This window comes from Eupeodes corollae, chromosome 3 (assembly GCF_945859685.1).
Source record: "Eupeodes corollae chromosome 3, idEupCoro1.1, whole genome shotgun sequence".
Classification (NCBI taxonomy): domain Eukaryota; kingdom Metazoa; phylum Arthropoda; class Insecta; order Diptera; family Syrphidae; genus Eupeodes; species Eupeodes corollae.
In genome coordinates this window covers 5,132,846-5,146,148 of record NC_079149.1, presented here as the reverse complement: position 1 = coordinate 5,146,148, position 13,303 = coordinate 5,132,846, and the positions used below count along the sequence as shown (strand labels likewise).

Here is a 13,303-nt window from a genome sequence, read left to right as displayed (position 1 = left end):
CGCCAAAGTCGTCGTTGTCGTTGTTATTTTTCAACAATTCGCAGTCCGGAAAATATCTATCGTCAAATTTTTGTAGATAATCAATAAAAAAAATATAGTAGAATCTTACCTTTAAACAAAAAAGTATCTAAATCTTAATTAAAGGGGAAGATATTTTTTGAAACAAGAACACAAAAGAACGAAAAAACAATCATTAACTTTTTTAATTAATCCGTGAAATACTTCGACCGGATTGTGCTTTTGACAGAGTGACGTTTTCTTTTTCAATTTTTTCAAACCATATGCAAAGTGAGGATGGAGTGTGCCTGTGCCTGTTCCTGTGCCTGAAAACCTCTGAATCTGAAGTTTAACAAAACTCGAACTCCTTTCCCTCTTCTAGATTGTCTCTGCCATATTTATTCTCTTCTCAAACCCTCTCCTCTCTCTCATTATTCCTCGATACTTTTCTACCACTAAATTTTCCTGTCAAATTTTAAGAAGACGAGGAAATGTTTTTCCCGATTATTGAAGCACGCATGGAGGAAGAAAAAGTTCGGTGAAAACCTTTTTGTCTGTTTTGCAAGAAGAAAAGTGTGTGATAAAATAGATTTAAATATAAAATTGAATTGTGCCGCCGACATGACAGTGAAAAAAAGTTGCAGTGCATTTTCGAATGTGAACCCGACCCTGCGATAAATTGAAACTTACTTGCGTTTTCGTTTCGTTTCGTTTATCGTCATCACCGTGCGTCGTCGTCGTCGTCTTCGTCGTCAAATAAAACAACCCCCCTTTTTCCCCATTGTGTGTTTAGATACCTCAATAATATATTCATTGTTTCTAAGAAGAATTGGTTCCTTTTTGGTTTATCTATCGATTTTTGAAAACATCTTAACAAGTGGTTTTGAAAAATTGAAAATAAAAATACAAATTAAAAAAGGTTAGCCCCCTCGTAGCAGCGCAGTACAGAGAAGAGGACAACACTATCTTCATTGTATATGATTCTGTTGCTCCGTTCAAAAAAAGAAAAACCAGCGCAGCGCAGAAAAAAAGTTTAATAAACATCCGCAAGATCGTTCCGCTGCAAAAGTGATCACCGTGCGTTGTCGTCGTCGTTGTCGTCTTCGCCGTCATCATCATCATCAGCGTTGGAAGCTCTCCTCATTAAGAAGATATCGCGCATTTTAAAGAAAAGGATATTATCCGATTTCTGCGTTAAATTTTTCAGATACATAAAATTAAAACTGCAAACGCGTAAAAAAACCGCATTGGTATCCCAAAAGATAACACAAGTTACAGTGACAAAAACAACAACTTGCTGCTTCAGCCTCAGGCAGCAGAATTTACACGAGACAACTCCACCAACCACCAACAACAAAAACAACAACAAGAATTAAATGCAAATAAATCAGGTTTGTATAGATACAAATATAATGTACTTTTAGATTCTAGATACTCGGACTCATGTACCTACTCATAAAAAGAAATATTACTATTATCTCGTAGATATTTTGTGCTTTTCTGTAATGATGCATGTTTTATTGAGTTTTTTTTTTCTTCTTAATCTTGCGGTTTGTCGGTAAGTAATTTGTGTGTATGTAGCTATGTGCGTTCTTTCTTATAGCAGAGGGATTTGGATGCAAACGGGTCGAGAGGGTGCAGGGGGTGGGAGGGTTAGTTAAGTTGAGTTGAGATAGTCATGTGGGGTTGGGGATGCATTTAAGAGAATAAAATGATAATCTATCTGAATTACGAATAATGGTGGTGGAGAGGCGTCGTGGAGCACTGACTGCAAGAGGGAAATAAAAGAGTAACTAATTGTTTGATTTTGTGACAAAAAAAAAACTTAAAGACGATGAACGGCGGGCGACCGACGACGTTACCATTTTATTCCAATGATAATAACCAACAAAAATATTTGTTTAAAGTTTGACTTTTGAAAAATCAAAACATAAAATTTCGCTCATGAAAAATCAAGATTCAAGAATCCATTTTAATTTTAACCTACGTTTAAAAATTAGTAACATTTTTTTAGTAAGTACTTAATTATCAGAATGAATCTTAAGCTAAAGCTAAGTATACAATTGAAGATGAGCCCAACCATTACATCGGGGCGAAACGCATATTTGAACACCATGCTGGTTTATTTTTATATTCATTTTACATGATTTTAAATCATATTTACTAAGTATACAAGATTGGATAAGATCTTTCAATATTGGTAGATTTTTCGTTTAAATTTATTGCGGGTATCTTAATAAACGTATTACTCTACACCGATGACCTTTTCTTGTTATCCGAATCAGCAGAAACGCTGCAATTGATGGTAAATGGTCTTATGGATTATTGTGTCAATTGGGGTCTAGTCATCAACACAGACAAAATGAAAGTAATGGTCTTTTCGCGAACTACTCGGAGTGAAGTTAGGAACACCTGGATACCTAATGGCAGTCGTTTAGAAGTATTGAAAGAATATAACTATTTGGGAGTTTTACTAAATCCAACCCTGGATATATATAGCAAGCACCATGTAAAAAAGACGAAGATTTTCTCTTACGATCACATAAATCTTTCAAAAAAATATAATATTTTCAATGCAGTCGTGGAACCTTCTCTTTGTTATGCGGCACAAATATGGGGTATGCAAGAATACGAGGAAATTAAAAAGTTTCAAAGAAATGTCTTAAAGAAAATATTAAATATTCCCTTAACCAGACCAAATTATTCAATTTTTTGTTTTATTTGAAAACAGGCCTGCCAAAATTTTGTACTTACAGTTATAGGCTGATTATTTATTTAAAATGTTTGGTCTACGAGAAACTCGGTTATGTAAAATAATGACGCTCTACGAAATCCGGAATAAGGACTGGTGGATGAGGACATGGGAAAACATTGCTGCTTCTTGTGGAGAAGTTGTGTAGATCAATCTCAACAATACTGTTCATCCAAAATTTTTAAGAATCAATCGGAAAACAGATTACTCTATATCCAGCTTAATTATAAGTTGTTTAACAAGAACTACTTCCAAGATTCTATCTTCTATAAAGATATTTCCCTAATTTTTTAATCAAGATGCGAACTTCTACATTTAAGTGGTAAACCATACAACGGAAGCATTGATCAATTTTGCAATTTATGTAACTTGAGCGCTAAATAAGATTGCTTTAATTTCATCAATGCTTTGGTAAACCATCGCTATTAGTATAGAAAACAATTGAAATTTTAAATGGATCAGATTAGGCGAACCTTGTCAAATTTGTCAGAGCTAGCTTAATGCTTATAATAACGAAATAAAAATAAGTCATATAATGCAAGCCGATGCTTAAAAAATCATTAAAGCTTTTGTAAAATAATCATAACTTGAATTCTATCAACCATGTAAGCACCCAATTTTATCTGCCAAAAGTGACAGAATCAAAATTGTGAGCCAATCGTCGGCTAATTGTCTTTTAAAAAATTGCTGCCATCGTTTGAATTCGTCTAAGCACCCAATTTTTTGTATTTTCAAATAATTTGATCATTTTTGGCAAGAACATCATCTGATATTTATTTAATAGAAAGTTTTTGAGCAGGAAACAATAACGAAAGTTTACAGGATTTAAAAAAAAGTTCCAACTTCGAAAATGGAAACAAGTGAAAAATGTTCATATTCATATTCACAGTCATTGTGAAAAAAATGGTCATCCAATACATCTCCCAAGTGTTTGTTTTTGGAAAGTCTTTCAACCGTGTAAAAAGATAATTTTTAACTGAAAGACAAACATTTTCGGCAATTGTCAGCCAATTTTCTACCAAAGAATTGTCTAATATTTAGATAAATTTAAGCAACCTTATATACGGACAATTTTCAATGAACACAAAACAGTCAATTTTTCTCCTAATTGCATGTTATTGGAAGAAATTTGACATTTCGGCCAATATAAGAAGATCATCCAATCGTGTACACTTAGCTTGAGAACAGTACGTTGTCAGATCTTACAATGTTGTCAGAACACTTTCAATTATAATAGTCAAGAACCTTTCAATGCACAATAGTCCGTTTACATAGTTGGCTTATTTTGACATCTTTAAAGCAACTTTATAACATCTACTTCATATAACAATAACTGTCAGCATGTATCAGATGTCTTAAAGAAGAAATCTGAAAATTTGAAACGTCGCGTCGCTAGACTTGACATTATTAAAGGTTTTAAGTAATAATTTGTAGTACCCGTGGCATGATGGTTAGTTGGATTGTCATGCGAGAGGCCTTGGGTTCGATCCCTGGCTGTGAAATCTAAAAAAAAGTTTTATTCACTGGTACTGCCTCTTGCGAGGAATTGACAAATTCTTGTCATGAAAAAGTGCTTTCTCAAATTAGCCGTTCGGATTCGGCATATAAACTCTAGGTCCCCTCCATCCCTGAAATTACTGGCAAACAGCAATGTTTGAGAGTTGTAAGTCACTAGGCCCTGGTTCTCTTCGGACTGTTGTGCCACCTGATTTTGTATTTATAAGTAATAAATTATCGTCGTATCCCACCATCTATTTTAAGTTTGATTGCTTAATATTTAAGCTCAAAAATTATCCTAAAAAATCTGTTCCCAGTTTAACACTCCTTAATTGCTACTGAACACAAATCAATACCGAGATTTAGCGCTCTGCGCCGCTGAATACAATGATAAAATTTCATGAAATAATTGTTTTAACCTCAAGCATACCGAAGAGAATCTTTTCCATCTGCCCTACTCTACAGGCTTCTTTCAGAGTGCATACAAAATAGCACTTGTCCAGCCTGTCACTAGAAAAGGTGAATCTTTCTTCTCTAACTATCGTCTAATTGCACTTAAGTCCTGATTAATTTTCAGCTTGAGAAATATTTTGAAGAACGAAAGCTTCTTAATCACCGGCAGTATGGCTTTCGTAGCACTAAGTCCACTGGTGATCTTATGGTTTATCTAACCGATAACTCGATAAAGGCATTTAATAGAGTTTGGCATCAAGCCTTCTTTTCGAAAATTTGAAAATGTGTATTTGGTATTCACGAATTTCTTATTTATTGGGTTGGAAATTACATTTAGGACTGTTCAATTTAAGTTGTGTTTGATGGGTTCTGATTATCACAAAAAAAGACGTTAGTCTGCCTCAGGGTTCCGTTATTTCTCCGATATTCTTCCTTATTTTTAAAAATGATTTTTTAACTGACGCTTTTAACCCACTTAATTAAAATTATTTTCACAAACCCTAATTAGCAAGTTTAAATCCAAACGACCCAATGGCTTAGGCTGAAGTGGCGAAGAACTTATATTATGCTTTAGAAGAAGTAAAAGAGTGAGTTCAAGGCAAGAGTTGTATAGTCGTTTATTTTTCATGTAGACGAAGTTATAGAAATACTAAGATCTAAAGTCATAATAGTTTGATTCTCTAAAAATAAAGGCTTGTACTTATGACCAACTTAAGTCGCCAACTTCCACTTTCACCCTTTGCCTCTGGACAACACTCAATACGAGGACTTTGGATAAAACTGAAATAAAAATGAAATGATTTTTTGAACTTTAGACTTTCTCAGTCTAATATAATTTTTGTTTTTTAAATAGTCATATTTTTTCAATTTCTTATCACATGAAGATATAATAATTGTTTTGATAAACACCAACAAAAATCGTACTTTAATTTGATATTGTCATGACAAAATGTAACTACAATGTACATACATTCAATAAGTTCATTAGCATTAGTTTTACCTACTTATAGTCATGAATATTTACAATAAACAAATTACAGTGCGGTTTTCATGATGAAAGCATATTGTTTAAAATAAAAACCAACATTAAATACTAATTTTATTTCATAAAACAATCTTATATAATATCTGTAGGACCTTTTTTCAATAACCAAAACCATAAAATACTAATTTCCTTATTTTTCAAACGATGATTCTGAACACGTCCAAGCAGTAAAAGTTTGCCAGAAAAAAAAAACAAAAAGTAAACAAACAGATCTGGGAAAAAGATCTATTTATTCGAAATGTCAAAAACTCGGAAGTCATATTAAGGTACTAACAATTATTACAACAGCCATTTTGTTGTTTTAACTCAAGTGAAATGTCAAAAGATATTAAAAGATGTTAAAATTGTTAAGAACTTACTAAAATGGCTTACAAATATTCATAAGTCATTTAAAAGCTTTAGACAGTGTGTTTAACTTAATGCACCACACTGTTTTTTTTTTTTCATTTTTTAAACATTTTATTTAAACTAATATCTTTGGAGTATGTCTGTCTGCCCGCTTGCTCTAATTCAAGCCCGTATTTCCTTCTTTCTTTTCGTTTAATAATTCAATTTATTTTACTTTAAAGTCATAAAACACTAAAAGGCCCCTCTTTTTAAGCTAAACATGTGCTCTGCAGTTAAAGTTTTGTATTATTTTCTATAATACAAACGCTTTAGGCGCACGCATAATAAAGTTAATGGCTAACTAATAAAAACAAAAAAAAAACATTTTCGTTCAGCCTCAAAAGCCGGTAAATTATGTAAATATGTTAAAAGGTATATTTGCTTTTCAAATGAAATTACAAATTAAAAAAAACAGAAGGTACAAAAGTGCAATATTTTTACTCTGATGGATATGATGATTTGAAATACGAGTATACAATGTAATCATTACGCCACGATATGCTAATGAAACCGGCTTACCTTTCTTGACCTCATAGAATCTTTGCCCAAGCTTGAGCTGGAAAATTCTACTTTCATTTTAATAAAAATGTTTTTTTTTGTTCTTTTCACTTAAGGGGTACTTATTATACAAACTTGTAGAAGTGTTTATTAATTAACTACTGAAACAAAGTGTTTCAAAAGCCTTCAAGGGTATAAAATGATTTTTATTTAGCTAAAAATTAATAATTGTAAATGTAGTTTATAAACTGAGTTGTAACTTTGTTCATTTAAGAGATAGAGATATTTAGGAAAAATCGTCTATAATAAGTTATGAAAAATGTTTTTGTTCTTATTTTTTCCAGTTTTTAACATTTAGAAATTAGTTTCAACATTGAAAATTGTATTTTGAGATTTGAACGCGATTCAAAAACTTATTGAAGCTAAAGAAGTTTTCTCATTTCTCCCAGAACTTTTCTTTCAGTACATTCTTACTTTCTTCAATGGTTTAACTGTTTCGAAACAAAATCGTTCCACAGAAGGCGTTTTAGTTGTATATTGTCACATATTGAAATGCCTTCACCTATTAAGTAAATAGGTCATTTTCACCACACTTCTTGCTGTCTGTAAAGCAAACAGCAAGAGTGTTTCAGAGACTGTTTTTTAATCTCTTTCCAATATAATCTTCTGAAGAAGATAATACTGGAGAGATCAATTAATATCGTAAGCATAGATCGTAAAGTATTGTATGTAAATTAGTTCTTAAGATTATTTAAGTTAGTCGACTTTGTGTGTTCTTTATGTCAAGTATTATAACTCGCTTTACATTTAAAAAATTTAAATAAGTGAATAAAAGTTCTAAAATAATTAAATGTGTGTTTAATTTAAATAACATAAATTGAAACCACATAACTGGCGCAGTCGGTTAACAAAAAATCGGGTTGAGTAATAAATAAAAAAAAAGAAAGACTTATTAAAAAATAAAAAATTAGTTTCTGAAAATTAACCGAAAAATGTTACCGCATCACGAGGAAACTGTACCAAAACATATTTGAAATTATATTTATACGCGTTTAATTTAAACAAAAAAAATCAATAACAATAAATAAAAAAGCATAAAGCATAAACCCAAAGAAAAAAAAACAATTATTATTGTAATATATTATTACGTACGTGATTTCAAAAAAAATATTATAAATCGAAAGTACAGTCATTAAAAAGTGACGCTAGCATTTGAAAAACAACAACCCGTTATACATCGCTTCCCATTTCGCAAAGCTTGTTTAATTGCATACACAACAAAAAATACATGAATGTTCGATAACAAGTGCATCAAACCAAGGCATCAAAAGCTTTCAAACAAAATCTAAATCGAACTTTAAAAAAAAAACAAGTTTCAAAATCAACGAACACTTATATAAGAAAACCAAACTCATAATAAAATCTTTATTGACAAAAAAAAAACAAAAACAATTTAAATTACAAACCAAAAATCATTACAAACATTAAATAAAAAAAAAAATACACAACTAAATATTATTCAAAAATACAATAAATTAAAACAATAGTGAAAAGAAAAGTTGAAGAACTATTAATTCATAAATAAAAACAAAAAAAACGACAACTTAATCTATAAGAAGAGAAGACAACGGAGAGAAGCAGAATACAAAAACTGAACGAAAGTACACCAGCTGCTCTAGTGAGTTATATTTAAGCTTTATAATGGATAACTTTAATAATGTAGATAAGTTCAAAATAGTTTTAGATTTAATAAATAAAATTCCAGAATTCAATGGAAATTCAAGTGGCCTTGTTCATTTTCTAGACAGAGTGGATTCATTAGCACCTATTTTGTCGACATTTGACGAAGGTTCCTTAATTATTATATCAGGGTTTCTCAGGGATAAAATTGTTGGAAAAGCTAGAATTGAGCTTCAGAAGCATGGTAGAGTCAGTGATTGGACACAGGTAAAGGAAATTTTAAAAAATAATTTTGGAGAAAGACTTTCAACAGACAAATTATTAGACAAAATAAGATCAGCAAGAGTTACAACAAATATAGGAGATTTTTACAATACTATTAATTATTTGTTAAGTAGAATTAATAATGCTCTTCTACTTAACAATCAAAATGACGAGCTAATTATTGCTTCTAATAATAGAATTGCTTTAGATTCATTTAAAAATAATTTGCCCGAACCCACGAAATCTATTGTACTGAGTCGAAATCCAAAGTCGCTAAACCAAGCCTATAAAATAATTTTAGAAATAGATCATAAACATTTTGGACACACAAATTATTTTCAAAACCTTCCAAACATTTCTAGACAGGGCAATAACTATAATCAAACTTTTAGTAACGCAAACAACAGCCAAAATAACTTAAGAAACAACAATACAAACAATAGCAATTATAGAAATTATAACAACAACAATAACTATTCAAACTTAAGAAACAATACTAATACATATAACGACAATTATAGAAACAATAGCAATAACAATAATTATTCAAACTTTGGACACAATAATAATGCAAACAATAACAATAATAATGCACATAGTTCATATTGGCAAAACAATCAAACATCACGACAAAACAGAAATAATAGTAATAATAGGTTCCAACAAAATCAAAATGACACCAGAAGTGACCAAACTATGCGTAGTAATAATAATGCACAAAGTGGTCAATCTGGTAGATCAAATAGGTATAGACCTAAAAAATTCTAACACTGAACCCATGGATGTTACCCTAAATCAAAACCAAAATGATAGTTCAAATCAAAACCGGACAAATTTTTCAACAAACCGCCAAAACAATTACCCTATATAATCATAAAAAACCATTTAAGACCATTAAAATTTATTATTGACTGTGGTGCAGAGTACAGCATAATTAATAAAAATGTATGCAATCCTAAATGGAAAATTTCATCTGCAAATCATACCTTAAAAGTACTTAACCGCAAAGTCAATGTAAATGTTCAGTATAGAATTCCCCTATTTAGCGAATTTAATAAAAACAATTATTTTGTAAATTTTTTGGAATTTCAATTTCATGAAAACTTTGACGGATTAATTGGGAATAATATTCTCATGGACTTAAACCCAATAATAGATTTTAAGAAAAGAATGCTTATTACTGAAAATGCTAGCATTCCTATATATTTCAACAAAGAAGAAGAGATATACGCGAATCATGTTTATCAAAACGAAGAAGTTTTAAATGTTTTTTGTAGTGAAAGCTTCATATCAGAAATTCCCAAAAATCTTTTCGCAGATCATTTAAATGACACTGACGTTTCAAAATTAAAATCATTGCTTAACAGTTTTAAATCAATTATTTATAAAGAAGGAGATGTATTATCATTCACAAATGAAATAAGACACAAAATAATAACAAAAAATGACATACCCATTTATAGCAAATTGTATCGTTATCCACAGATTCATTCAAATGAAGTAGACAGTCAGATTTCTGAGATGTTGAGGCAAAAAATAATTGTTCCTAGTAGTAGTCCCTATAATTCGCCCATTTGGGTAGTCCCTAAGAAGGATGATAGAAATGGACAAAAACAATGGCGAATTGTTGTTGACTACAGGAGATTGAATGCACAGACCATAGAGGATAGATTTCCTATGCCCAACATCGACGATCTATTTGACAAACTGGGAAAATGCAATTATTTTTCTACGATCGACCTGGTGAAAGGTTTTCACCAAATCGAAGTCGACCCAAATGATAGAGCGAAAACTGCATTTTCAACCAAAAGTGGACACTACGAGTTTCTGAGAATGCCGTTTGGTCTAAAGAATGCCCCAGCGACATTTCAGAGACTCATGAATCATGTTTTGCGAGATTTTATAAATAAAATTTGTGTCGTCTATTTGGACGATATTCTCGTTTTTTCAACAAGTTTCGATGAACATTTACAATCCCTTAAAAATATTTTTCAGAAGCTCAAAGATAGTAATTTAAAAATACAAATAAACAAATGTATTTTTGCTGACTTATCAACTTACTATTTAGGCCACGTTATAGTAAATAATGGGATAAAACCAAATGAAAATAAAGTTAAATCTATAACAAAAATGAAACTTCCCTCAAATATAAAAGGTATAAAACAATTTCTTGGTATAACCGGTTATTACCGGAAATTCATTAAGGATTATGCTAAAGTCGCATATCCAATGATCAAGTACCTAAAGAAGTCTGAGAGATTAAAAATTACTGACCCTCAATACGTTAAATCATTTAACACATTAAAAATCTTACTAACGTCTGATCCTGTCTTAAAGAGTCCTGATTTTTCAAAAAAATTCGTTCTCACCACAGATGCCTCTAGTTATGCTCTTGGAGCTGTACTAAGCCAAGACAACCACCCAATTTGTTATGCTTCTCGCACCCTCAATCAACACGAGTTAAATTATTCCGCTATAGAGAAGGAGTTACTGGCAGTAGTGTGGTCTATAAAATATTTTCGGACATATTTGTATGGCAGACGTTTCATTGTTCAAACAGACCATAAGCCTCTAGTATGGCTCAATGGTATAAAAGAACCCAATATGAAACTCCAGCGTTGGAAGATCATACTCAATGAATACGATTTCGATATTGAATACCTAAAAGGTAAAGAAAATTGTGTAGCAGATGGGTTGAGTAGGTACATTGACAAGCAAGACACAGAAGATAGGTCCAAAGCTAATGACGAAGTTAGTTTAGTAGACCTCTTCAATAATGAAATAAGCATAAGTGAAAATCACGATGACGAAGATGTTATCTTTCCAGTTTCTTTGGATAATAACGAAGAAGTTATATCCACTGGTGCTACAGTCCATAGTGCAATGGAAGATGAAACACGTCACATTTATATAACGGACAAACCTGTAAATCTTTTTAAAAACCAAATATATTTGTCGTATGGCAACCACGAAAAAGTTTCTATGAAAATAGTTCACAAAAAAATTCAAAATATTGTCCAAATAAAAAATAAAAATACTGATTTACTAGAAATAATGAAAAGGTTTCTTATACAAAAGGGTATCATGTGCATATTTTGCGAAGATTTGTCGCTGTTTCTTCATTTTCAAAATTTGTATGTCAAGTACTTTTCAATGAATAAAAATCTTAGAATTTTAAAATCCAGCAATAAATTGATAGACATCTTAGACAAAAATGACTTATTGAATAAAATTAAAGACGAACACCTGAGTAAAAATCATCGCGGTATTAATGAAACGTTTATGGAACTGAAAGCTTTGTATTTTTATCCCAAGTTACAAGTTGAAATTCAAAAGTTCATCAACAATTGCGAAATTTGTAACCTTGCAAAATATGACCGCCAACCTTTAAAAATGCAAATGCAAATAACAGAAACTCCCAAACATTTCAACGACATAATACACATGGACATATGGTTTCCCGAACGAGGAAAATTATATCTTACAACCATAGATAAATTTTCTAAGTATGCTACCATCCACACTTTGAACGATAGAAATTGGATCGCAATCTTAAATGCAATAAAACAGCGAATCCAATTTCTTGGTAAACCAAATAAAATTGTCTCAGATGGTGATACATGTATATTACATTCAGCTGTCGAACAATTTTTGAAGGAAAACAAAATCGTCTTTCACAAAACAACAGCATCCCTTAAAACAGGCAATTCGGACGTCGAAAGGTTACATGGTACTTTAAACGAGCACTTGCGAATCATGAACGCAGCCAAGGACAATTCCGAATTAAATGACAAACTGTACAAGATAATTTCAATTTACAACGACACCATCCATTCGACGACTAAACTGAAACCAATAGATTTTATTTTAAAAAACATTAGTAAGCAAGACATAGCATCACTAGTTGATCGGTTTCAAAAACAGAAAGAGATTAGGACAAATAATAGAAATAAAAATATAGAACCCTCTACTACCGAAAACCAATGTTCAAACATTGTTCAAAATAGGGCTATCTTCAAAAGTAGACCAAAGTATAAAAAGCTAAACCAATTTGAACAAGATGGTAATTATGTTGTTGATAGATCAACAAAACGAAACACTAAATACCATAAAAAACAATTAAAGAGAAAATATAAACATCAACACTAGTAAATTTATACAAATTTTTCCATGCATACTTCAAACGTGAAGATGAGTTCTTTTTTATTGAATAAGAATGTACGGTCATTGAATTGAACATCTAATGATGAGATCCCGGCATATCTGTATGTAATTATGTATGTATCAGAACATTACATTGATCTCGGAATAGAACGCAAAACCTTTTACTAAGTTTTCTTATCCGAAAGTGTCCATTAGAATAAAAAAAAACAATTACTAAGCTAAACCAAACATATATTTATATTTACCAAGATGTTTCAACCCAAATTACTCACATAATGTTTGCGCTTTCCTTGAATCTTACAAGTTTTGTATCCAGAAACTCTTTGAGTATTGAGTATAATCGTACAAAGTTATCTCCATTCGTTTTAGTTATTTATAATTACTCCAAGAAAATTATTGTTTTTTTTTCTTCAAAAGAAATACGTATTTGTAGGCTAGATTAGTTAAAAACAATTCATAACGGTTGTCCATCTTGCTTATTTTGTTTAAATTATTATTTCCGTCCTCCATTGTTGATATTCATTCAACAATAATAAACAAATAGCAATACAAAGCTGAAATGTCAT

General features: G+C 31.1%; 1 protein-coding gene across 17 annotated transcripts in view; it reads left to right on the top strand.

Moving 5' to 3' along the window:
* The window catches only part of LOC129951679 (myocyte-specific enhancer factor 2), a 200,042-nt gene continuing 186,739 nt past the window's right edge, over positions 1 to 13,303 (top strand). For 6 of the 17 annotated variants that reach the window (XM_056063958.1, XM_056063952.1, XM_056063948.1 and 3 more), the window contains exon 1: positions 2 to 1,388. The gene's annotated coding sequence lies outside the window, so the exon portion shown is untranslated. Of the gene's footprint in view, positions 1,389 to 13,303 lie in introns of all 17 variants that reach the window. The other 11 variants (XM_056063956.1, XM_056063949.1, XM_056063942.1 and 8 more) reach the window with 4 other exon arrangements.